Raw genomic sequence first — 25,522 nt, 5'->3', positions numbered from 1 at the left:
TGTACAACCTTTGTTCATACTCATGGTCCACACGGACTATGTTTGCCCTATGACCTCAAAAGTGTGTGTTTGTCGGGTATCCCCTTCATCAGCGAGGCTATAAATGCTTTCACCCATCTTCCAGAAAATACTTGGTCACTATGGATGTCACGTTCTTGAAGATAAACCATTCTTTCCCGTTAGTCATCTTCAGGGGGAGACCACGAGTGAAGAGACTAACAGTTCCACATACTCCGTAGCTATTAACTTCAATCTTGAGCCTAGACCTAATATTCTTGAACCCAGTCTACCCAGTTTCGAGCCTAATTTTGCTCTAGTGTCTGTCCTTCCTACTAGACAAGTGCCCTAGATAACATACAATAGGAAGAATCTCAGAAAGGAAACTCAGGAAACCCCTCTTGTTCCATCGGAAAGTGTCTAAGTATCGGAACCAGCTCAGGTTCAAGATCCTATTGTTTCAGAGGAGATTCTTGAAGAGAAGTCTGGGAACATAGAAAATGATGAGACGAGCTCAGAGAAGGTTGAAATTATAGGAGGTAATGAGGTGCTGGAAGATCCTTAGGAAAATGCAGCATTGTCTCAGAAGTCTGATATTGTTCCATCGGAAAGTGTCCAAGTATCGGAACCAGCTCAGGTTCAAGATCCTATTGTTTTAGAGGAGATTCTTGAAGAGAAGTCTGGGAACATAGAAAATGATGAGACGAGCTCAGAGAAGGTTGAAATTACAGGAGGTAATGAGGTGCTGGAAGATCCTTAGGAAGATGCAGAATTGTCTCAGAAGTCTGATATTGGAGAGAGACCGACGAAAACTGACAATTATGATACCACTCTGGATATGCCAATTGCTCTGAGGAAGGGAATCAGGACATGTACAAAGTACCCTTTACACAGTTTTCTGACCTATAGTAACTTATCTCCTGGTTTTAAGGCTTTCACTACCCAACTGGATGCCCTAGCAATACCTACCAGTGTTCATGCGGCCCAAGTTCCTGAGTGGAAAGTGGCGGTAATAGAAGAAATGAGAGCCCTCGAGGCGAATAAGACTTGGGAGTTAGTAGCCCTAGAGGTCACAAACAGTTGGTTGTAAATGGGTGTTCACAGTGAAGTATAGGTTTGACGGAACACTTGAGAGATATAAGGCCAGGTTAGTTGCTAAAGGGTTCACTCAAACGTATGCGATTGATTATTCAGAAACTTTTTCCCTAGTGGCTAAGCTAAACATGATCCAAGTTCTTCTGTCTGTTGTCGTGAATAAAGATTGGCCCCTAAATCAACTGGATGTAAAAAATGCCTTCTTGAATGGTGAGTTAGAAGAGGAGGTTTACATGAGTCCGCCTCCAAGTTTCGAAGCTAAGTTTGGGAACCATGTTTGCAAACTCAGGAAGTCCTTATATGGGTTGAAACAGTCTCCTAGGGCATGGTTCGACAGGTTCACAATGTTTGTTAAATCCCAAGAGTTTGTTCAAGGGCATTCTGATCATACATTGTTTACCAAAAAATCACCTTCAGGAAAGATTGTTGTTTTGATGGTGTATGTTAATGACATCATTTTATCAGGAGATGACACGACAAAAATTGTTAAGCCAAAACAAAGGATGGCAGGCGAATTTGAGATCAAAGATCTTGCTAGTCTGAGGTATTTTCTCAGGATGGAAGTGGCGAGATCGAAAGCAGGAATATCTGTGTCTCAACGGAAATACACTCTAGACTTGTTAAAGGAAACAGGAATGACTGGATGCAAACCCATTGATACTCCTATTGAGGTCAATGGAAAACTGAAAAGCATTACGGAAGGAGTTCCTATAAATAAGGAGAGGTATCAATGCCCGGTAGGAAAACTGATTTACTTATCTCATACTAGGCCCGACATCTCCTATGTTGAGTGTGGTAAGTCAGTTCATGCAGAATCCGTATGAGAGGAGCACATGGAAGCGGTGACTCGAATTCTGAGATACCTGAAGTCCACCCCAGGGAATGGCTTAGTGTTCAGAAAATATGACACACGGAGCATCGAAGTGTATACTGACTCAAATTGGGCAGGATCAGTGATTGATAGACAGGCAACCTCAGGATACTGTATCTTTGTGTTGGGAAATTTGGTGACTTGACGGAGTAAAAAACAGGGTGTAGTGGCCAGAAGTAGTGTTGAGGCAGAGTATAGTGCTATGAGTTTGGGAGTGTGTGAAGAAATCTGGTTGCAAAAAGTTGTCTGATCTTCACCAGGACAGTCTGAGTCCCATGAAGCTGTATTGTGATAATAAGACTGCCATCAGTATTGCTAATAATCCAGTACAACATGACATAATCAAGCACGTAAAAATTGACTGACATTTTATTAAAGAGAAGTTAGACCACGAGGTTATCTGTATTCCTTATGTACATTCAGTCCAATAGGTTGGTACTTACCAAAGGGTTATCGAGACCGACGTTTGAAGCTTGTGTTAGCAAGTTGGGTCTAGCCGATATCTACGCCCCAACTTAAGGGGGAGTGTTGAAATATGTTGCATTAGCCCTAAGGGCATATTTGTAGTTTACTCTATATTTACTAAATTAGGGTTTCCCTTCATTCTATTTATATCTGAGGTTGGGGTCTTTTATAAGCATGACATTAAACAATAAAACTTTTCTATCGTGGTTTTTTCTCCCTAGATTAGGGTTTTCCACGTAAACCTTGTCTTGTAAACCTTGTCTTGTCTCTTTTCTTTCTATCTTTCAATACTCTGATATCACTTGATAGGGATAATGACCCTCAAACTATCTCCACAATGGTATGATATTGTCCACTTTGGGTATAAACCCTCATGGCTTTGTTTTTTGTTTCACTCCAAAAGGCCTCATACCAATGGAGATAATTATCCTCTCTTATATACGCATGATCCTCCCCTTATCTAACCAATGTGGGACTATAGTTAGAGTTTTCCATTCTTTTAAATATTTTGTGATATTTCCTTTTCTATGCTTTGTACTCTTGTATATATTCATATCTTTGGTGAATGAATAGAGCATTTTGATTCTTTCTCAAACCTAAGAGTTTTACATGGTATCAGAGCTCTCTAAATAAACTTAGGGTTTTTGTGAACCTTAGGGTTTGAGAATTTAGAACCCATTTGTGATACGTTTAGGGTTTTGTGGAGAGGTGAGTTTATACTTTTGCTCATAGTCACCGTCTTCGGTTCGTTCACCGTCGTTAGCCGCCGCCGCCGCCTGAAAAAAAAAGGTTGTTTTTTTCAACACCGCCCATTCCAATGAGAAGCCCTGCCTCCGATCTACAAAACCCCAAAATCCGGTTGCCATCTGACCAGCGCGTGAGGCTCACGTGCCGATTGTTCCAATTCGCTATCCATCCACGCGCTGGCGCGTGCATCGCCGTTTTTCGTCCGTCTTTAGTGGGTTTCCTCAGTGTTGTTGGCTCCTTGTGGTGTGTTTGTTTGGGATATATAGATATACTCACTGCTTATATAAACATCTCTTCGGTAAATTAGGGTTTGATTCTTTGCTGTCCGGTGTCTATTTTTTGAGGTAATGGTTGATAAGAAACCAGTAATGTCTGAGATTGTTCCTATGGTGTCAAAAGTAACTGAACACAAGTTGAATGGATCCAATTACTATTCATGAAGATCAAATCCAGGAGGTGTTGTTTGCTATTATTGTCATAAACCTGACCATACGAAACGTGAATGCAGAAGATTGCTGCATAAGGGTCAGAGGATGTCATCACCCTCTGCACGTGTCGCCTCTACTCCTGATAATCTTGACAAGTCAATTATGATTTCTGCAGGGGAGTTTGCTAAATTTCAGTAGTATCAAAAGTCATTGAGGGCATCATCTTCTACTCCCATTACGACCATCACAGAGACAGTAACATTTCTAAATGCCTTTTTTCCTCTATGTCAAAATGGGTCATTGACTCTGGCGCTACAGACCATATGACAGGAAACCCTAGTTTATTCTCTACCCTTTGTACATCTACCTCTTCACCTAATGTCACTATAGCTGATGGAACCTCCACTCCTGTTTTAGGATCAGGAACCGTCCATCTCACCGAATCAATTTCTTTGTCATCAGTTTTAAATTTACCAAATTTCTCGTTTAGTTTGCTTTCGGTCAATAAACGCACTCGTGATCTTCATTGTTGTGTCTCCTTTTTTCCTGGTTATTGCTTATTTCAGGATCTTACGACGAAACAGACTATTGGTAAAGGGTGGGAATTTGGAGGTTTCACATCTTTGAACCACAAACACCTACGACCATCACATGCTCTAACGTGTCGTCTCCCTTGGAAGAGCATTGTCGTTTGGGTCATCCGTCTATCTTTGTGTTGAAGAGTGTTCGTCCACAACTTCAACATTTGTCTTCTTTCGATTGTTATTCATGTCAGTTTGCTAAATTTCATCGTTTGAGTTCGTATCCTCGAGTCAATAAACGAGCTAGTGCTCCTTTTGAATTAGTCCATTCTGATGTTTGGGGTCCGTGTCCTGTTGAGTCCTAAGGAGGGTTTAGGTATTTTGTTACATTTGTCGATGACTATTCTCGTGTTACATAGTTATATTTGATGAAAAGTCGTTCTGAGTTACTTTCTCATTTTCGTAACTTCCATGCTGAAATTCAAACTCAGTTTAGTGGTATTCTTAAAATCCTATGGAGTGATAATGCTAAGGAATATTTCTCTCATACACTCAAGTCTTATTTAGATACCCATGGCATTCTTCATCAATCTTCTTGTGTTGATACTCCATCTCAAAATGGGGTTGCAGAACGAAAGAATCTTCATCTCCTTGAGACAGCTAGAGTTTTGATGTTTCAGATGCATGTTCCAAAATCCTTTTGAGCGATGTTGTTTCCACATCTTGTTTCTTAATAAATCGCATGCCCTCTTCTATTCTTAAGGGTGAGATACCTTTTCGTACTTTATGCCCCAAGCAACATTTGTTTCCCATTCCACCTAGAATATTTGGTTGCACCTACTTTGTTCGGGATGTTCAGCCTCAGCATACCAAGCTGGATCCAAAGTCCTTAAAATATATTTTCCTTAGTTATCCCGTGTCCAAAAGGGGTATCGGTGTTATTATCCTAGTCTAAATAAATATTTAGTCTCTCCTGATATCACGTTTTTTGAACATATCCCAATTTTTTCATCACTGTCTTTCTCTTCGAATAAGAGTCAGAGGGAGCATAAGGAATTAGAGGATGATTTCCTTGTCTACACAGTTATTTCTCCTTCTGATCCTCTTCCTGATTCATCTCTACCTGTGGCTACCTCTACTCTTCCTCGGTCTATACTCGACGACAACCTCCTCCAGTTCTATGCCCTGTACCAGAGTCTTCTTCGTCATTGGATCCAGAAACGGGTAATGATCTTCCTATTGCTCTTTGTAAAGGTAAACGTACTTGTGTTCATCCTATTTCCTCTTTTGTTTCATATAACCATTTGTCGCCTTCCACATGTTTATTCATTGCATCCTTAGAGTTTGTATCCATCCTGAAAACTGTTCATGAGGCTTTGTCTCATCCTGGTTGGTGTGCCGCAATGGTGGAGGAGATGACTGCCTTAGATGATAATTGTACTTGGGATTTAGTTTCTCTCCTTGCAGGAAAGAAGGCTATCAGTTGCAAATGGGTGTTTGCAGTTAAAGTCAATCCTGATGGTTCTGTTGCTCGGTTAAAAGCGCGCCTCGTAGCGAAAGACTACGCACAAACTTATGGCGTTGACTATGCTGATACTTTTTCTCCGGTAGCAAAAATGGCATCTGTGAGGTTATTTATTTCATTAGCTTCAATCAATCATTGGCCTTTACATCAGCTTGATATTAAAAATGCATTTCTCCATGGTGATCTTCAAGAAGAGGTGTATCCGCAACCACCAGGGTTTGTTACTCAGGGGGAGAATGGAATGATGTGTCGCTTTATAAATCCTTGTATGGATTAAAGCAGAGCCCGCGAGCTTGGTTTGGTAAATTTAGTCAGGTGATTGAGAAAGCTTTGGAATGTGGAAGAGTAGGTCAGATCATTCAGTCTTTTTTAAGAGATCTGAGGGTGGTGTCATTTTGTTAGTCGTATATGTGGATGATATTGTGATTACTGGTGATGATGCTTTAGGTATCCAGTCTCTAAAGACTTTTCTTCATAGCCAATTCCATACAAAAGATTTGGACGTGTTGAAATACTTCTTAGGAATTGAGGTAATAAGAAGCAAGAAAGGAATTCTATTATCACAGAGAAAATATGTACTTGACTTGTTGACTGAAACAGGAAAGCTGGGGGGCTAAGCCATGTAGTACCCCAATGATGCCCAACCTACAGCTCACAAAAGATGGAGAATTGCTAAGAGATCCTGAAAGATTTAGGAGGTTAGTGGGAAAACTTAATTACCTTATAGTGACTCGACCCGACATAGCCTATTCAGTAAGTATTGTGAGTCAGTACATGTCATGCCTTACAGTTGATCATTGGGCTGCATTGGAACAGATTCTTGTTATTTGAAGGTTGCTCCCGAGCGTGGTTTATTATATAAGGATTATGGTCATACTAATATTGAATGTTTCTCAGACGCCGATTGAGTAGGATCTAAAGAAGACAGAAGATCAACCTCAGGGTATTGTATTTTTATTGGTGGTAATTTGATTTCTTGGAAGAGTAAGAAGCAAAATGTGGTGTCACGTTCAAGTGCAGAATCAGAATATAGAGTAATGACGCAATCTGTGTGTGAATTGATTTGGATATATGAACTTCTTGTTGAGTTGGGATTTGAAATCACCACACTGACAAAGTTGTGGTGTGATAATCAAGCAACACTTCATATTGCTTCTAATCCAGTTTTTCATAAAAGGACATATTGAAGTTGATTGCCATTTTGTACGTGAGAAAATTCAACAAGGGTTGGTATCTATAGGATATGTGAAGACTGGAGAATAATTAGGAGATATCTTCACGAAAGCATTGGATGGAAGACGTATAGATTATCTATGTAACAAGTTGGGCATGATTAACATATATGCTCTAACTTGAGGGGGAGTGTTATAATTCTATAGTTAGGGTTTTCCATTCTTGTAAATATTTTGTGATATTTTCTTTTTCTATGCTTTGTACTCTTGTATATATTCATATCTTTGGTGAATGAATAGAGCATTCTGATTCTTTCTCAAACCTAAAAGTTTTACACTTTCTATCTTTCAATACTCTGATATCACTTGATATCACTTGATATTGTCTACTTTGGACATAAACCTTCATGACTTTATCTTTTGTTTCACTCCAAAAGGCCTCTACCAATGGAGATAATTATCCTCCTTTATATACGCATGATCCTCCCCTTATTTAACCAATGTGGGACTTTGGTCCAACAATCCTCCCCTCGAACAAATGACCACCAAGTCTCCCCTCAAATAGTCATCCATCTTTTTAACTCTTATCTAGGCTAGCTCCTCTTCACCTGAGCACACCACCTATCCAATAGAGTTCAACCATAGATCACACCATGACTACTTCCAAGGCTCCACTATACATCTTTGTTCAACACCCGAGGATTCTACCAAGCATGGTTAAGTCAGGGGCATGACTCTGATACCATGTAGAAATTGGAGGAATGAAAATATTAATCTCCTTTTTCTTTTATACAATATGTGCAGGTTAGGTCTTCTTATATAGGAGAAAGACGTTTTACAAATATGGAAAAAATAAAGACAATTAAGGAAAAAATATTTATATACAAATATAGAAATTCCAACGATAGATTTGTTGGATTCGTGGCAAAGGAAGCACCAAGATGGGGATGAGCCAATCCAAGGGCATCTGATTTATAATCTGAGGCAATAGTGACCCACTTCCTATATTAGGAATTTTACTCTTTTAGGACATGAAAGCTTCCATATCTTTTTGATAATCCAGATTGGTCAGAAGAGATACATAAAAAATTTGGCAGAGAAAAAGCCACTTTTTTCAAGCTGCCATATCCAACTATCCTGTTGTTTAGATGAGAACATTCTGACTAAAAACAGCCCATTCACATATTTTATTATCTTTCCTATGTCTTATGAAATTAAGGGTCCAAGACTCATTTGTAGAGTCTCAAATATTGGCAATGGATGCATCCTTTGTTTCAGCAATTGCGAGAAGCTTAGAAAAACTAATCTTGAGAGGAGAAGATCCGATCCTCCGATCATTCCAAAAGGAAGTGGAATGTCCATTCCCAACTTTGATTAATACTGCTATAGACAAGATCCTTTACCTGCAAAATGTGGCACCATGGACTTTTTGAGGATGTATGTTGAGAAATGGAAGGGAGTTGAATGACTTGACCCATACTTTTCCCAAATGAATCTCCTCCATAGAGCCCCTCTTTCTTGATTGAAATGCCAAATCCATTTTGCCAATAAAGAATCGTCTTGATTTTTGATGTGTCCAATGCCAAGACCTCTCTCATCTAAAGGGAATTTGAGAATGTTCCAGCGGAGAAGGTGGGAGATGGAACTATTCTGTAACCAGTCCGTAGGAAAATTCTAAGGGGTTGTTTGGGACGCTAAGTTGAGATAGGATGTCTGGAATTCATGTCTGTGGAATTTATATGTCTGTGTTGGGTGTAGAGTTATAATTACTATTTTTGTTTTGAAATTTTTTTATTCAATAATTCTATCTTTGTTTGAATAAAATATGGATTGTAATTTTTTTTTTTTAATTTTTAGAACTTTTCTTTCTTTTTTTCTTTCTTTTTTGGGCAATGAACAACAATTAACCCTTTACATTTCTTGTAGAAATATGGTTAAATAAAATGAGAAACTAAAGCGAAATCAAAACTTTCTAGCCAATTTTTCTCCATGAATTTCATTATCATCTTCTTCTTTTTCCCATTGTTGCTCTATATTTTTACTATGTCATGTATTTTTTTAATTATATCTCCCCCATCATCGTAAAAGTCAATGGAATGTCACTACATTTTTTCAACAGTTTCACTTTCATTTCCTCTAAATTTGGAAGATCATCCAACAAATCTCTATTTTTCACTAATTCTTATTGGAAAATGTTGCAGGAAATTTTTTTTCATTTTAAGGTTTTTTTTTGTTATATGCTACATGCTTTTCAATTACATACATACTTTTCGTCTAAATATTTTTAACACTCATTTGATATGATTATATACAAATATTGCACTTAATGTAGACAAAATAATACTTTTTATATATCAACAACCCTATAACATACTTTAACAGTCATTCGTCTTATAGTTGTCGAAGTTGATTATCGAAGATGATTTTTGCTGGAGTTTGTAGCCGAAGGTGGTTGTTAGAGCCTGAAGTTGGTCACATGAAGGTGTATTGGAGTTGGTTGTTGAAGTTTGTCATTGGAGGTGGTGTTCGAATCCCGGAGTTGGGTGGGCGAAAGTAGTTGTCGAAGTTGATCATCAAATATGATTTTTGCTGGAGGTTATAGTCGGAGGTGACTGTAGGAGCCCAAAGTTAGTCGCATGAAGGTGGTATTAGAGTTGGTTATTAGAGTTGTCATTGCCAAAGTTAGTCGCATGAAGGTGGTCGATCGAAGTTTGTCGGAGCTTGGAGTTGGTCGTCGGAGCTGTCATTTGAGATGGTTGTCGGAGTCTGAATTTCGTCGCCAAAACTGTCATCGTAGGTGGTTGTCGGAGCCCGGAGTTGGTCTTCGGAGTTTCCATCGGAGGTGGTTGTCGTTGGAGTCTAGAGTTGGTCGTCGGAGTTGTCATCAGAGGTGGTTGTCGGAGTCCGAAGTTAGTTCTTGGAGTGTGACAGTGACCAATGGGTGGAACAATTGAAAACATGGGAAGAAGAGAGTTGGGGTGAGTTGGTAAAATATACCAACTCAACTCCACCGACATTTAAAGTTGGTGGGCCAAACAATGAGTTGATATAATACCAACTCAACTCGACTCATGTTGATGAGCTAAACACCCCCTAAAACACCTTTCAATACTTTCTACAACTTTGGAAGGAGCTTGAAACATAGATAAGTAATATAAAGGAAAATTTGAGAGGGTGGCGTGTAAGAACGTCAGTTTACCTCCTTTGAAAAGGAAGTTGTACTGCCATGATGAAAGTCTCTTCTCAATCTTGTCCAAGATGGGTTACCAAAAGATTGGTGAGGAAGGTTATAATAGGGGAAGACCCAAATAATTTGATGTAGCCGCAATCGATAAGATTCTATTGAGAGCATCCATCACCATAATGAAAAGGAAGAGGGACGAAGGGTCACCTTGATGAAGACCCCTGGATGCGAAAAACTTTCCTCTCGGCTTGCCATTGATGATTATAGAGAAATTTGTGGATGAATCACGACCTCTAATCCATTGTCTCCATTTGTGCCTAAACCCTTTGACTTTAATATTTCATCAAGGAAATCCCAAACAACTTTGTTTAATGCCTTCTCAACATCGAGTTTAATGACCACCCCTTAAGCATTTTTCCTATGCCATTCCTCAATGATTCGTTTGCCAAGAGGGAGGCATCCAAAATCTGTCTACCTTTAACAAAGGCGGATTGGTAATGAACACGTGCAATGATTTTGTCTAACCCTGTGGGGAGGCTTTCTGAGCCAATATGTCACACACCATCCCGTACTACTCTTTGAGCCTAGGAAAGGACATGACTGTAGCAGTTATCAACCCTTTTGTTGACACTTACTGCCTAATAACTCTTGCGGAAATAACTTTGATACCAATGTAAATTCATATACAGCAGATGCCTCTTAGGCCAAAATTTATTAAGTTTAAAAACACAACATATTTAGAGTAATTACATTACTAGTTTCACAAATCCCGATGGCCAAAACCTTAGTCCCTAAATTAACAACTGTAACATGTGTACTATATTTACAGTAAACCACCTAGTAGACGGGTTATAATATCTTTGTCCTTTAGTGCAGAGCAGATGCAGCACTATCTCCTGAGGATTTGACCGTTACCTGGGGGAAAGGAAAACATTTGAAAACGGGGTGAGCTTGCTAGCCCAGTGAGTGACTTAAGAAAGAAAACTGATTCTCATGCAATAGTCTCAATAAAGAGATTAAACTGAAATATAAACTTCTACAATAATCTTGTACTGCTATATAAACATTTTCCAAGCATAAAACATATAAAACTGTTTTTATCAGAAAACATTAAACTGTTCCTTAGTTGAGAATAACCCTACTGTGATTAAATCCCAACGTCAACTACTAGTCAAGAGAGAACCCTTTTGTTCAATCTCTGACTTTAACTACCTACGTGCACGTGGCCATACTAAGTACTATCATACCTTAGGTGCTTCTGCTCGGATACCTTCTCTAAACTTGTCCTTCAGTGTCGAGCTGCTCGGATACCTTTTCAACTGTCCTTCGGTATCGCATTTCAAGTAGAACTAGTCATAAATGACTTTCTCTTTAAAGCATGTAAAGCATTCCGCATCGAAAACATGTCTTTAAAGATACTAACGCATGCTGGGTGTATTTAAACACACATAAATAGTTTTTCAATAAACTTTCATATATGTCATGCGTTTAAAACATAACTCATGGTTTGCTTGGAAATCACTTTGTAAAACTAGCTGGCATGAGAATAATCTTTCTTTAAAACATGGTTTCTTTAAAACATTGTAAATATTTAGTCAAATATTTTAGTCACTCACCTCGATCGTTTAGGAACTTTTCCCCCTAGAAGTTCCTTGGTTACCTCGAGCTCCCTTTTGAACCCTAAGATCCAGATTCAATTTAAAACTCAGATTACTCATAGTTCTAAACCTTATCTTGAGATACTTCCTTCTACAAACATGCTCTAAAATATCTCAGGAAGCTTACCCTAAAATCTGAGCTCAGAACTCCTCGTGGTTTGGCCGGAATCACAAAATCTTCAAGACTGGCCCAAGCTTACCCGACAGCTTGACCCTTCTGTCTTTTCCTCAGTTTCCAGCCCGATTCCTTAGAGCTTCTTCTCCGGCAGCTCTATCCTGAAAACTAGACTCGCGGAGCTTTTAGGTGGCTTTGGAATCACTCCAAACGCACGAGTATACTGGGAGAACTCCTTGTCCTAAGTTGGTGCTATTTCCAGACTTCACTGTCTAACTGCGTCTCCTCTTGAAGTTTTATGACCAACATATAGATTTGCTATCAACGCATAGTTTAATCAACTTTCACACTCTTCTTCCTTTGAATCGTGATATGAAAAGAAGTCCTTGGTTCTATTTATAGGCGTCCAAAAGCTTTCCAAGGCCGACACCTCCTACTTGGCCGCATGTCCAAATATTTTTTCTTCACACTATCAATGCAACCTTCAAATCACCGCAATCTAAGGTGTCTTCCTCTTTCTTAGCCAACACAAAATACTTAAATTTGCATGTCTTCTTGTGCGTCCACCTCATTTGCTTAAAGCTTAAGATTTCTTCCAACAAGCCACATGTCCGGATGACGTCCTTGCATGCATCTATCCAATTTCATATGCGGTCATCTAACCACAAATGCTCCCAACCAATTGCCGCAACCTTCCTATGTCCGGACACCACCAATCGGCGCATGCGTCCATTCAACCTTACCTTGTGCATCTAATTGACGCAACTTGGTCACATATGTTAGATGCTTGCAAGGCTCATCTTTGGCTGCATATCCTTCTCTTTCGCATGGCTTACCTTATGCACTCAACTAGGATAATGACCAATACTCTTTCAATGCGTACTACTAACTTGTCCTATGCGCCCACTTGCCTTCAGATGTCCAACGCATAGCACATCACCTACGCATAGTGTCGCTGCATACCATCGCGTAGCACTGCCGCATCCATCGTGTAGCATCATGTAGTGTCCCGCATACCATCGCGTAGCACTGCCGCATCCATCGTGTAGCATCGCCGCATCCCATCGCGTAGCATCGCCGCATGCCTCCATCGCCCAGCACCCTTGTCCGCGCAACTTGAGGCTGCAACATGCCTTTTTCTAACCTCTAAAGACATTGGCTGCTGCATGCGTTTCCCTTGGCCACACTTTGGCTTTCTTCAACGTCCCAAATAACCTCTAAATGAGCAAGGCCAAGGCATGGAACAACACTTAGTCAATTTTCTAGCTTCCAATGCATGGGGTATACTTAGCCAATTTTTCCAAGCTTTACCCAAGAGTTAAGCTTTCAAATTCACACTTTTCTTCTATTTTTTCACCCCTTTTCTCCACGATTATACATTAATTCTCACATCAACCTACTCACCATACTGGTCTCAGTAGGGAACATACTCAAGTAGAGAAATTAGGGCTCAGGGTTCACACTATAGTCCCCCACACTTTCCTAGCATTCAATTTCTTTGGAATGAGACAAATGTATGTTTCATTGACATTTTTGTTGATAATACCATTTTGAAGAAATTATGGAACACTCTAAGAATGTCACCATTAAGGATTTTCCAAGACTTTTTAAAAAATTCAGCAGTGTAACCATCCAGTCCCCGGAATTTGTTGGTGCCCAAATCCTTAACTGCTTGTCAAATTCTCCTCGTTGAAGGGTCTTTCCAGAGACTATCCTAGTAGATTGCTAATCGGGGCCCAATCCAAAGGATGTGGGAGAAATTTGGTGCCCTGTTTTTTGACGAAGAGGGCCTTGTAAAATGAGATAAATTCAGCCTCAATCTGAAAGTCACTAGTCAAGCTGTGGTTTTGATCGCTAAGGATCTCGGTGATGTTGTTTTTCCTCCTTTTTCTTTTTTTGCAGCGGCGTATTTATGGTGAAGCTTGTGTTCTCATCTTCTTCTATGAGTCATTTTGTCTTGCATTTTTGCCTCCATTTCAATTCCTTATTCCTAGAAATAGTTAGAAGATCACCTTTGATAAATATATGACGCCTGGCATCAGTGATGGAGTTTGATTCAGCCATTTTGTCCTAATAGCCAGTTCCTTTAATAACACAGCTTTCTGTGTTTCAATAAACCCAAAAGTATTGATGTTCCACTCTTTTAAGGCCACTATCTTAAGATTTTGAACGAGCCCATATTTGGGCCTTCCAGAGAGGGGATGGCTTTTCCACGATTCATCCAAAAATGGTAAGAAATTTGAATGTTTGATCCACATGTTTTCAAACTTGAAAGGTGTTGGTCCCCATCTCTAATTCCCGAAAACTAGTAGCAGAGGATAGTCGTCTGATGTAGGTTTGTCGAGTCTTTTCAGAGATGCATCCACAAATTTATCAAGAACCACATGTATAGAAAAACGATTGGTTCTAGTGTGAGTGGGTGGCTGCCTAAGATCGGACCATGTAAACTTTTTGTTGCTGAGGTGGGGATCAATGAGCTCGCAATGCTCGATAAAGGAGTTAAAATTCCTCATATCATTGGTTGGCCAAAACATCCATTTGAATTTTCATGAGGCCATTGGATGATGCTGAAATCTCCTCCCAAAATCCAATTTTCATCAACAAGACAGTATAGATCGTATATTTCTTGGATAAAGTGGGGCTTTGAAATGCTAAAAACCCTAAGGGTTGTTTGGGGCATTGAGTTGGTTATTATAGTCTTTGGGTTAGAATAATCCGTATTTGGGGTGCAGAGTGTTTTAGTTTGGGTTATAAAAGTCTCTTTTTGGGGTTAAGACCAAAGTAGTATGGGGTAAAATAGTCTGTGTCCGGTGGAGCCCATTTAGTTTGGATTATAATAGTATGTGTTTGGGGTGCATGTTATTCTAGTCTGGGTTTAGGTTTTTTTCGACTTTTTTTATTATACAAATAATAGTACCTTAAATATCATATTTTTTCCATCCATAAACTAACCGAACTTATTTCTTAATTTGTGTATAATTCAATTGATTAAAACATATATAGTAATCAAGAGATAAAAAATTTTAGGACACTCAAACTTATACGGTTATTAAAATTGGGTCCAAAACTTGCAAATTTATAGAATAATCCCTTAAACTTTTAACAAAGAAGTGAATTTTTCAGAAATCAAAGAAGACATTAGAGAAGCTGCAACATAAGGCTCTGAACTAAGTGAACCAATGTCCACTTGCAAAAATATGACTATAGGCTTCTACAAATATAGCTTCTGACTGTAACTCCTGTTGCACTGAGTTTCCTCCATAGGAACTTCTACTTTTGTCACTGCTCACAGTTATCAATGATTCCTTATCATCATTGAAATAAGAAAAAACTTCTTTAGGAGAAGTGAGGTTGGAGACCTCTTTTATAAACTGAACATCTGATCCAGGGAGATAGATAACAGATTGCTTAAAGAAGTTGTTAGGATCTGAAGACTCATGATGCTTAGAAGCAACTGATGAAGAAATCAAAAGATGAGTGTACGACTCTTCCAAAGTATCAAAATTTTTCTCTTCATGGTCAAGAACACTGGGAACTTCTTTCTTTTGAAAATAATGCAGAGGGAAAGGTTTCATGAGCTTTGACTTCACCTTGTTAGAACTCACTGTCGGCTGAAGAAATGACAATTTCTTCTGGAGGCTCTTCTTGAGAAGAAAAATTATCAACGAGAAGAAAATGAGCATACCAAAGGACCAAAGTCACTAGACAAAATATAAGTTTCATATTCTATTACCTTTTTTTTATACTATTTAAATCAATCGAATTAAAAAAGTCATTATATGATGAATTGCCATGAAGTAAATTATTTGAACTGGACAAATCCACAACTATAGAGAAAGAACCACTATTACCAACCTAAATGGTTCTGCTGTATTTTTTATTTATTATTATTATTTTTTTAACAATGAATGCCGTAGAACAATCTATGAAATTGAAGGTCTAGGATGCATTGCTGACCAACCTGCCTAAACTTTTCCTAATAGCTTCAAAAACAAATCTCTTCTAGTACTCCAAAGGTAGGTTTTTAATTGATAACCATCGACCACAACTTTTAATCACCTCTTGATGAGAGTGATTCACATAAGACCAACACTCAAGCTTCAAATGATCACCAAAAAGGATTCCACTTATCATTAAAGATGAGATCTGAGTTATCTTTGTCAAACTTTACTTGAGCCTTATCATCCATAAAAGGATTAAGAGTTACCCACATTATTTCACAAACTAATTGTGCAATTCCTCTGTACTCTAATTCAACACTTGACTGTATATACCACGTTTTGCTTCTTACTTTTCCATCAAACCAAATTGCCTCGAACCAAAAAAAAAAAAAAAAAAAAAGAAAAAAAGAAAGAAAAAGAAACCAGAAATCGATCTTCTTTCTTCTTTGGATCCCAATCGACATCTGAAAAACACTCAGTCTTCATATGACTATGATCTTTATGTATTCCATGTTCAGATGTAGCTTTCAACTAACATAGAATTTGTTGTACTGCAACCCCAATGATATACTGTGGGTGAAGTCATAAACTTATAATGTTTGTTGAATAAGCTATGTTTGGTCGTATCACTAGAAGGTAATTCAATTTTAGAATCAATATTCTATGATTCTCGTGATCTTTAAACGGTTCTCCATTTTTTGAAAGTTGCAAACTAGGCATATTGCATGGATGGTCCCAATTTTCTGGTCAAATCAAGCACATATTTCTTCTGTGACATAAAAATACCCTTCTTGCTTGTTGTTACGTCAATACCCAAGAAGTACTTTAGCATTCCAAAGACTTCGGTATGAAGTTGACTTTGAAAGCAATAAAAAGGGTTGATTGGCTAAAAATGCCACACTCGTCCAAAATTGGCTAAGTTTTGTATGGCAATCTAGACATATGGCCGACATAATTTATGGAAATTGACTTTGAAGGAAATATTTGAGAGATAATATACCTGAAGTATCACTTCTAGCGATGGTAATATCATCAACTTATACAACAAGTAGAATAATACCGTTTGTAGATCGTCGGTAGAAGACAAAGTAACTCGATTTTCTTTTCTTCATTCCAAAAAGCTCAAGTGCTTGACTGAATTTTCTTAACCATGCCGATGGGTTGTGTTTATCAATCCATAGAAAGATTTTCGAAGACGACACATTTTATTATTTTCTCGGAGCCACAAACTCAGGTGGTTGCTCCATATACACTTTCTCTTGAAGATCATCACCATGGAGAATTGCATTTTCAATGTTGAGTTGATGTAAATGCCAACCTTGAGATGTTGCCATAATAATGAATAACTTGACAGAAGTGAGCTTAGCAATAGGAGAAAATGTATTAAAATAATCAATCATGTTTTAGCATAGGCTTTGGCGACAAGGTGTAAGTAACGAGCAAATGATCCATTAGAATTGACCTCAATCATAAACACCCATTTGCATTTGAGGACCTTTTTTCTTGCAGCTAAAATACTAAATCCCAAGTACCATTATCATTCAAATCATTCACCTCTTCAATCATTGAATGCACAAACGAGAATGAGATGAAGCTTCATGAATGATCTTAGGGTTCAAGACAGAATCAAGAGACGTAACAAAAGAACAAGAAGAAAATGATAAATTGTAATATGAGACATAAAAAGAAATAGGATAAGTGCAAGAATATTTACCTTTACGAAGAGTAATGGGAAGCTCGTCACTTGGTCCTGGATCTGATGGCAGAATCTTTTGGGACAAAATATTTTTCTGGAGGTTGTTTCCATCTAAAGTAGACTTTGAGTAATAGGTGGACGATTAGGAATGGATTTTGAAAGGGATGGATTAGGGTAAGGTGTGGGACACGAGAGTTTAAATAAAAAGATCATCATCCTCCTCAAGACTCGTCCTGGACAAAGATGGAGTGAAAGGCTTGTCTTCTAAAAAAGTAACATGCGATAGACAAGATACCTATTCAAGCTAGGACAATAGCATTTGTGTCCTTTTTTAACACGAGAATAGCTTGAGAAATTGCATTTCAAAGATTGGGGGTCAAGTTTTGTTAAATTAGGACGAACATCCTGAATAAAGCAAGTACAACCAAATATTTTTGCCTCAATGGGAAACTAAAACTCTGTTGGAAAGAGAACATGATCGAGAATCTAAACATGGATAACAGAGGAAGGCAACCGATTAATAAAAAAAACAAGTAATGAACATTGCATCAACCTAAAAATGCTCAAGTATTTGAAAGGATAATACTTATGCAGTTTAAGATGTCTATTTTTCCATTCATCAAACTCCATTTTGGGTGGAGTATCGACACAAGATGATTGATGAATAATTCCATACATACAGAGGTATAACCTGGGTGCCTCTGAGAAGTACTCATCAACATTGTCACTTCTCAGAATCTTAAGGGAAACATCAAACTAAGTTTGAATTTCAGCATGAAAATTATAGAAATGAGAAAGGAACTCAGAACAATTTTCCTGAAAATATAACCAGGTCATGCGGAAGTCATCAATAAAGGTAATAAAATATCAAAATCTAGTTTTGGACACAATTGGACACGAATCCCAAATATCAGAATGAGCTAACTCGAATAGTTTATTTCCTCATTTAACAACTCTAAGACTGGAGCTAAGACGGTGAAATTTGGAAAACTGACATGACTCACAATTTAATGCAGACAAATTATGAAATTGGGGACAAAGTTTTTTTGGTACTGAGCATGATGGATGAATGAGATGACAATGGGCATCAAGAGGAGAAACAACCTTAGAATTAATAATAATGATTGACATTTGATGATAAAAGATATAAAGTCCTCCAAATTCGTGTATTTTCATAATCTTCTTCATCTTAAGATCGTGAAACAAGCAAATAGCTAAGATAGAATGAGACCTAAAAATTAAAGTGAGTATACTAATAGAGATCAAGTTGAAGGAAAAGTGAGGTAAATGAAGAACACATAACAAAGAAAGAGATGGAGTGAGATGTACGAGGTCATATCCAAAGGATCCATTTGATTTCTTCGTTAGGGAGGTCTTTCTATTTCACCAAGAACTCTATTAATTCTCGTCTTGGTCTTCCAAGACGGCATGTACGTCTGTCCAGAATTTGCGCGACTTCCTTCTTAGTGAATTCTTCATCATGATGGGTGGACGCGTCAACATGTTACGCTGCTCGTCATCGGGGTCAGGGTGATAGGGCTTCATTATACTCACGTGGATGACAGGATGGATCTTCATCCACGAGGGTAACTGCACCCTATACAAGGTTTTTCCGACTTTCTCAATCACCTCAACTGGTCCTTCATATTTTCGTACGAGGCGTTGGTCTCTTTGGCCCTAAAAACGGAATTGTTCTGGTTGTAACTTGATCAGAACCTTGTCCCCAGCTTGGAACTCGAGGGGCCTGCGCTTCTTCTCAGCACACTTCTTCATTCTCCTTGACGATTTCTCCAAGTAGGCACGTGCTATCTCAGAGGTTTGACTCCACTCTTTGGTGAAACTATGCGTCTGATGGCTTTTGCCCGCATAGCGGTGGTCCACCAGGTATGGCATGAGTGGCTGTCTGCCACATGCTATCTCGAAGGGCGTCTTTACGGTTGAGGAGCTTTCTTGACTGTTAAAGTTGAATTGAGCAACATTTAACAACTGAACCCAATTCTTTTGTCTAGCGTCGATAAAGTGACGTAGATATTCTTCAAGCATGCTGTTAAAGCGTTCAGTCTGCCGTCTGTTTAAGGATGATAACTGGAAGAAATATTCAGGGTAGATCCCAATATCTTAAACAATTCCGTCCAAAAGGTTCCAGTGAATCTCCCCTCGCGATCATTAATGATGCTCGCAGGAACACCCCATAATTTCACGATGTGCTTGAAGAACAATTGGGCAGTCATCACAGCCGTACACATCTTCGGCGTTGGGATAAATGTAGCATATTTTGAGAATCGATCGATGATAACAAGGATCAATTCAAACTCTCCAACTTTGGGTAAGTGGGTGATGAAGTCGAGAGATACACTCTCTCACGGTCTAAAGGGCATAGGTAAGGGCTCAAATAAGCCTGCTAATTTCGTCCTTTCGATTTTATCTTGCTGACAAACGAGGTAAGTGTTAAATTACATGACGTCGTTTCGGAGACTCGGCCAATAGTAACCTTGTTTTAACAGTGCATAAGTTCTCTGGCAACTATTGTGTCCTACCCATGGCGTGTCGTGACACTCCTACGTTAGTAATCTTCGTAGCTCCCCAGATTGGGGAACGTAAAGGCGATTAACCTTGGCGTAAAGTAAGTCATCTTCGACCCAAAACTGGCGTGTCTTTCCTTCTTTGGCTAACTGCATAATGGCTTGAGTCGATGTGTCATTTGTCAAGAGTGCCTTGACAGTTTCGTGCACTGTTCTGCTCAACATACTTGCTTTCAGAGGCGCAAAAATGCACAAGGCCGCATGCTCGCTCTTCCGGCTAAGGGCGTTTGCCGCTTGGTTTGCATTTCCTTGGTCTGTGCTCAAACTGAAAATTGAATTCTGCCAAACACTCTTGCCATCGTGCCTACTTTGATGACAATTTTGGTTGGTTGAAAAAGTGGTAGATGGAGCTTTTGTCTGTCTCGACCACGAACTTGGCCCTAAGAGATATTGTCTCCAAGCACTCAAGCAATGAACTACTGCCAACATCTCTTTTTCAGAGGCCGCATACCTCCTTTCCGCATCATTCAGTTTTTTACCCTCATACGCAATGGGGTGTCCGTCTTGAAGAAGAACATCACCTAATGCAAAGTCAGAAGCATCTGTCTCAACTTCGAAAGGTTTGGACACGTCGGCAATTCCGAGGACTGGTCCTTCAATCATCGCTTTCTTCAAGCCCTTGAAGGCGGATTGACATTCAAAAGTCCAACTCTAATGATTATCCTTCAACAACTCAGTCAATGGTCCTGCCCTTCTAGAGAATCCTTCTACGAACCGCCTATAGTAATTGGCTAGTTCGAGGAAGGATCGTAATTCTGTCACCGATGTCGGCACCTTCCAATCTCGGATAGCAGTCACCTTACCCTCTTCCATGCCTATTCGACCATATTCAATCAAAGGCCCTATACCTTGTAACGGAGGTCGTCTTTGGTTCATCTCCTTCGGCAATTCGAACATGGTATTACCCCCACCGAAGGTCTAATTTCGAGAAATATCTGGCGCTGTGAAGCCAGTCAAATAAGTCCGTGATGATAGGTAGGGGGTACTTGTTACGAACAATGAGCTTGTTCAAAGCTCGATAGTCGATGCATAGCCGAAGGCTTCCGTCCTTCCTTTGAAATAACATTGGGCCCCATTAGGGGGCTTTTGCTGGTCTAATAAACCTTGCATCCAACAACTCGTCTAATTGCTTTCGGAGTTTAGCCAACTTTGGTGGAGCCATACGATATGCGTTCTTGGCGGGCGGCTTCGCCCCTGGTAGTTGTTCACTTTCATGATCGATTCCCTTCCGTGGAGGCAAGGATTTGGGTAAACTATCTGGCATGACATCACGATACTTTTCCAAGACACAGGATGTCAAGGGACTTTTTCTTCCATAGTCTCAGCTAACTCAATCAGAATGGCCATGAGCGTGGGTTCATCGTGGGCAAGGCCCCTTTTCAGTTGGAGGGCTAAAATCATTCTTATCCCATTTGGCTATTTGATGTTTGCTTGAACTACGATGAGCGTAGATCCAGTAATTCCAGGCACTTGGCGAGGGGCATCGGTATAACTTTGTGTTCAAGTAAGAATTCCATCCTTACACTACGTCAAAATCGTCCATCTTAACAATTATGAAGTTGGCAAGGCCATTCCAATCCCCCAATTTCACCGGCGTTCTCTTTGTTAGGGTAATGGGCAGGGCAATGAAGTTCACGACTTTCATTTTCCCAGCGTCTTTTTTCTAGGTTAAGTTTAGACAATAGGCCTCTGTTTCAGTCATGAAGTTGTGGGTTGCCCTAGGAACCATGGTACCCTTAGCCAATCTCTGGTTGACCCAAGTATCCACATACATGAGTTCTCTCTCCAACGGTTCCTTTGTCTCCCCCATCTTCTTCTGGAGCATGGACAAGAATTTCAATGCTCCCATCTTGGGATTGGATTGTCATTCCCTTCGGCTAACTCAGTTCCAGATTCGACTCTTTCGGCCTTGTATTCCGAGCTTGAGTCTAATGTGGCTTAGAAGGCATTAAAGGCAGTTCGATCCGGGCATTCACCCCCTCTGTGTGGTCATCTACATATGTAGTAGGACGGTGGACGATTGTAGTTGTTATAGTGCTGTGGCGGCCCTCACCAATTGTTCACTGATTTTGGTTGGAAGGGCCTACGATCCCCATCAGTGTTCTTATCTCCTCCCCCAGGTCTGGGAAAACTTGAATGACTGTTTCTTCTTCCTCCATTTGAGGAAGTTGGTTGCTTTCTCACGTCTTGAGAGTTTGTACTGAGGTCATATAGTCATTTTGCTGCCGCATAGGCAGAAGGGATATCTTGCACTCTTTGTTCATACAACTTCGTTTTTGCCCATGGTTTCAACCCTTCGACAAAACAAAAAACTGTCTTTCTCGGACATGTCAAGTACGTCCAACATAAGTCCTCGAATGTTGTCTGTATGTTTCAATTCTCGGAGTTTCCGTTGGGCCAAAATCTCAACGTTCTCAAAAAAGAACTGCAAACGAAGTTCTTGTTTCAATTTATCCCAGGTATCTATCGTGCAACGCCCTTCTTGCATGTCCATAAATCGTGATCTCTGCATTGCATCTTTAGCGAGATGCATGGTTGCTAGCGTGACTCTCGATTCCTTTGTCACGGTGTTTGTCGTCTTGAAGTATTGCTCAAGGTCGAAGATAAAATTCTCTAAGGCCTTCGCATCCCGCACTCCATAGAAGGGTTTCGGTTCCGAGATCTTTATTCTGTTCACTTGGATTGCTCCCCAGGTGGGGCTTCGTTCCCTACAGCTCGGATAGTGAGATTCACCCTCGTGCTCACATCTACAATCTCGACTCTGACAACGTCAAGGGCCGATCGAAAATCTTCTGACATATCAGTTATCATCTGAATTACTGCTTTCTAGGAGCCGTCCAACTCTTCGACACGCTCCTCTATGTGGGCAACAAAGCTCGTTGAGCTATCTCCACACTCAAAACTGCTAGATCGTGCAACTTTTGTCTCTAAGGTCTCTACTCTCGTCATCAATTCTCTGACGGGCAACCCGTCTAGGCGGCCAACTACCACATCAATTTTGTCGGCTTTCTCGGCAAATTCTTGTAATCGAGTTTCTAAGAAACGAATACTATCGGGGACTTCCCTTAGGTAGAGCATTTGCTCCTCCATCTCTACTAGCCTGTCCACTTGGGACTTGTTCAAGTTCTTTGTCGCCGACATGATTATTGATTCTTCCCTTTGTGAACTGACCTGGCTCTAATACCAACTGTCAGAATCACACTTTTCAGAAGCTAAACTTAGCGATTATGTGGCACTTGTTCCCGCTCACGAACAAGTCAGCTAATTCGAATACGTATCGCCGATGGCACACTGCGAATTGAGAAAAGAAAGATTGTAGTAGGCTAGAAAGCAATAAGTAAGCAACATACCACTCCGGGTATGGGAAAGTGATGGTTAGTCTTATCCCCATATAGTACATTATGAACAAAAAGCCAATTAGCACCCTTGCATATGCAAAAGGGCGAGCGGTCACTTACAACAAAAAGTACAAGGAAAGCAAACTAACTTAACTAATGAAATACATAACATGAAAGCATGATAAAAAGGGGTTGGATTGGGCATGCGGCCATAGACAACAAGTCCTGGACAAGCGTGCCCGTGACACTTAGCAACTTTATTAGCCACAAAATTAAGACAATGAGAAACATGTACGAAAGAAATGGAACCAAGACACTTAGACATATCCCTGATTTCTTCAATCCAACACCCAACCTCGCTTAGGGACTTAACTTTGCTAGAAATCAAATTAACCACTTGTGAAGTTTTTGAAGAATATTGATTTATCTTATTATTCAAAAGGACCCAATAATGGGTAATTATAATACAAGAGAAATTCCAACTAAGGAAATTAATTAAAGAGGAAAGTACAACAAACATAATTAAAATAATAATTAAGACAAATATGTACTAAACACAAATCTATACTCCCCTCAAGTTGGGTTGTATATAGAATACAATCCAAGCTTGGAATTGAATTCATCAAAATTTTTCTTTGGTATAGCTTTGGTGAGAATATTAGGAATTTGATGGTGAGACGGAACATAGTTTAGTTCCACTATGTTCTTATTGACCTTCTTAGAAATGAAATGTCGATCTATCTCTATGTGTTTCGTTTTGTCATGATGGACAGGATTCTTTGCTATGTTGATTGGTGCTTGACTGTCACACAGTATTTTGAATAAACTTTGAGTTTCTATCTTTAGTTCTTCCAAAAGCTTTTGAATCCATATCCCTTCACAAATTCCCAATGCTAAAGCTCAATATTCAGCCTCTGCACTACTTCTAGCTACAATTGACTATTTTTTTGCTTCTCCAGGTGACTAAGTTACCCCCATACATAAGAGCAATGGATGTAGATCTTCGATCAGTTAGCTTTCCAGCCCAACCAGCATCAGTATAAATTTCTACCATTCTATTTGATGACTTTTTAAATAATAGCCCATGACTTGGAGTACTTTCAAGTATCTTAAAATCCTATTAACAGCCTTAAAATGATGTTCATTTGGGCTGTTCATGTGCTAACTAACAATGCTCATAGAATATGATATGTCTGATATGTATGTGACAAGTAAATTAATTTTCCCACAAGTCTTTGATACATGCCCTTGTCAATTGGGCTAATCCCTTTAACTTGGTCTTGGCCTAAATTTGGATCCATAGGTGTTTCAGCAGGTTTGCACCCCAGATTTCTAGTGTCCTTTAGCAAGTCTAGGATATATTTTTGTCGAGAGATGACAATGCCATCTTTAGATCTCGCCATCTCCATTCCTAAAAAATATCTCAAACTTCCTAAGTCTTTAATTTCAAACTCAGTTGCAAGCATCTTTAAATTAAGGATCTCTTATAGATTATTTCCAGTGATGATGATGTCATCTACATATACAATCAGGATTGCAGTTTTGTTGTTTTCAGATTTCACAAATCTATGATTAGCTTGACATTGATGATAACCACTTTAAATCATAACTTTGGCAAATCTATCAAACCAAGCACGAGGAATTTGCATATAAACTTCTTCTTCGAGATCACCATTCAAAAAGGTATTTTTGACATCAAGTTGATGAAGGGGCCAATCTTGATTTATTGCTAAAGATAAAAGGACACGAATAGGGTTTAATTTAGCAACAGGAGCAAAAGTCTCCTAATAATCGATACCATATGATTAAGTAAAGCCTTTAGCCACAAGTCTTGCTTTGAATCTTTCAACACTGCCATCTAACTTGTATTTAACTATGAAAATTCATTTGCAGCCAACAAGGTTCTTTCCAGGAGGAAGTGTTGTGAGAGTCCACGTTCCATTACTTTCAAGAGTTTTAATTTTCTCACTTATAGCCTTTTTCCACTTAGGATCCTTAAGTGCATCTTGGATATTGTGTGGAATTTGAATATTGTCCAACTGAGTTATGAAGGATTTATACGATGAATTTAATTTTCCATATGCCACATATTTTTCAATTGGATGGTTAGTACAAGTTCTAACATCTTTTCGTTGAGCAATTGATAGTGATGTATCATCAATCAAAGGCACCATAGAAGTGATGTTC

At 39.3% G+C, this 25,522-nt stretch overlaps 1 protein-coding gene and 1 non-coding gene across 4 annotated transcripts in view; both read left to right on the top strand.

Moving 5' to 3' along the window:
* Window positions 1-25,522, top strand: part of LOC120079895 (PH, RCC1 and FYVE domains-containing protein 1-like) — a 73,819-nt gene that overhangs the window by 29,648 nt on the left and 18,649 nt on the right. The gene's annotated exons all lie outside the window — the stretch shown is intronic.
* LOC120080634 (U11 spliceosomal RNA) lies at window positions 16,590-16,728 on the top strand. Its single transcript, XR_005482587.1, has one exon. It is a non-coding gene; the product is annotated as a U11 spliceosomal RNA (small nuclear RNA).

Source organism: Benincasa hispida, chromosome 6 (assembly GCF_027475165.1).
Source record: "Benincasa hispida cultivar pf3 chromosome 6, pf3_genome.v1.1, whole genome shotgun sequence".
In the NCBI taxonomy this organism is placed as follows: domain Eukaryota; kingdom Viridiplantae; phylum Streptophyta; class Magnoliopsida; order Cucurbitales; family Cucurbitaceae; genus Benincasa; species Benincasa hispida.
This window is presented reverse-complemented; position numbering and strand designations above follow the sequence as displayed.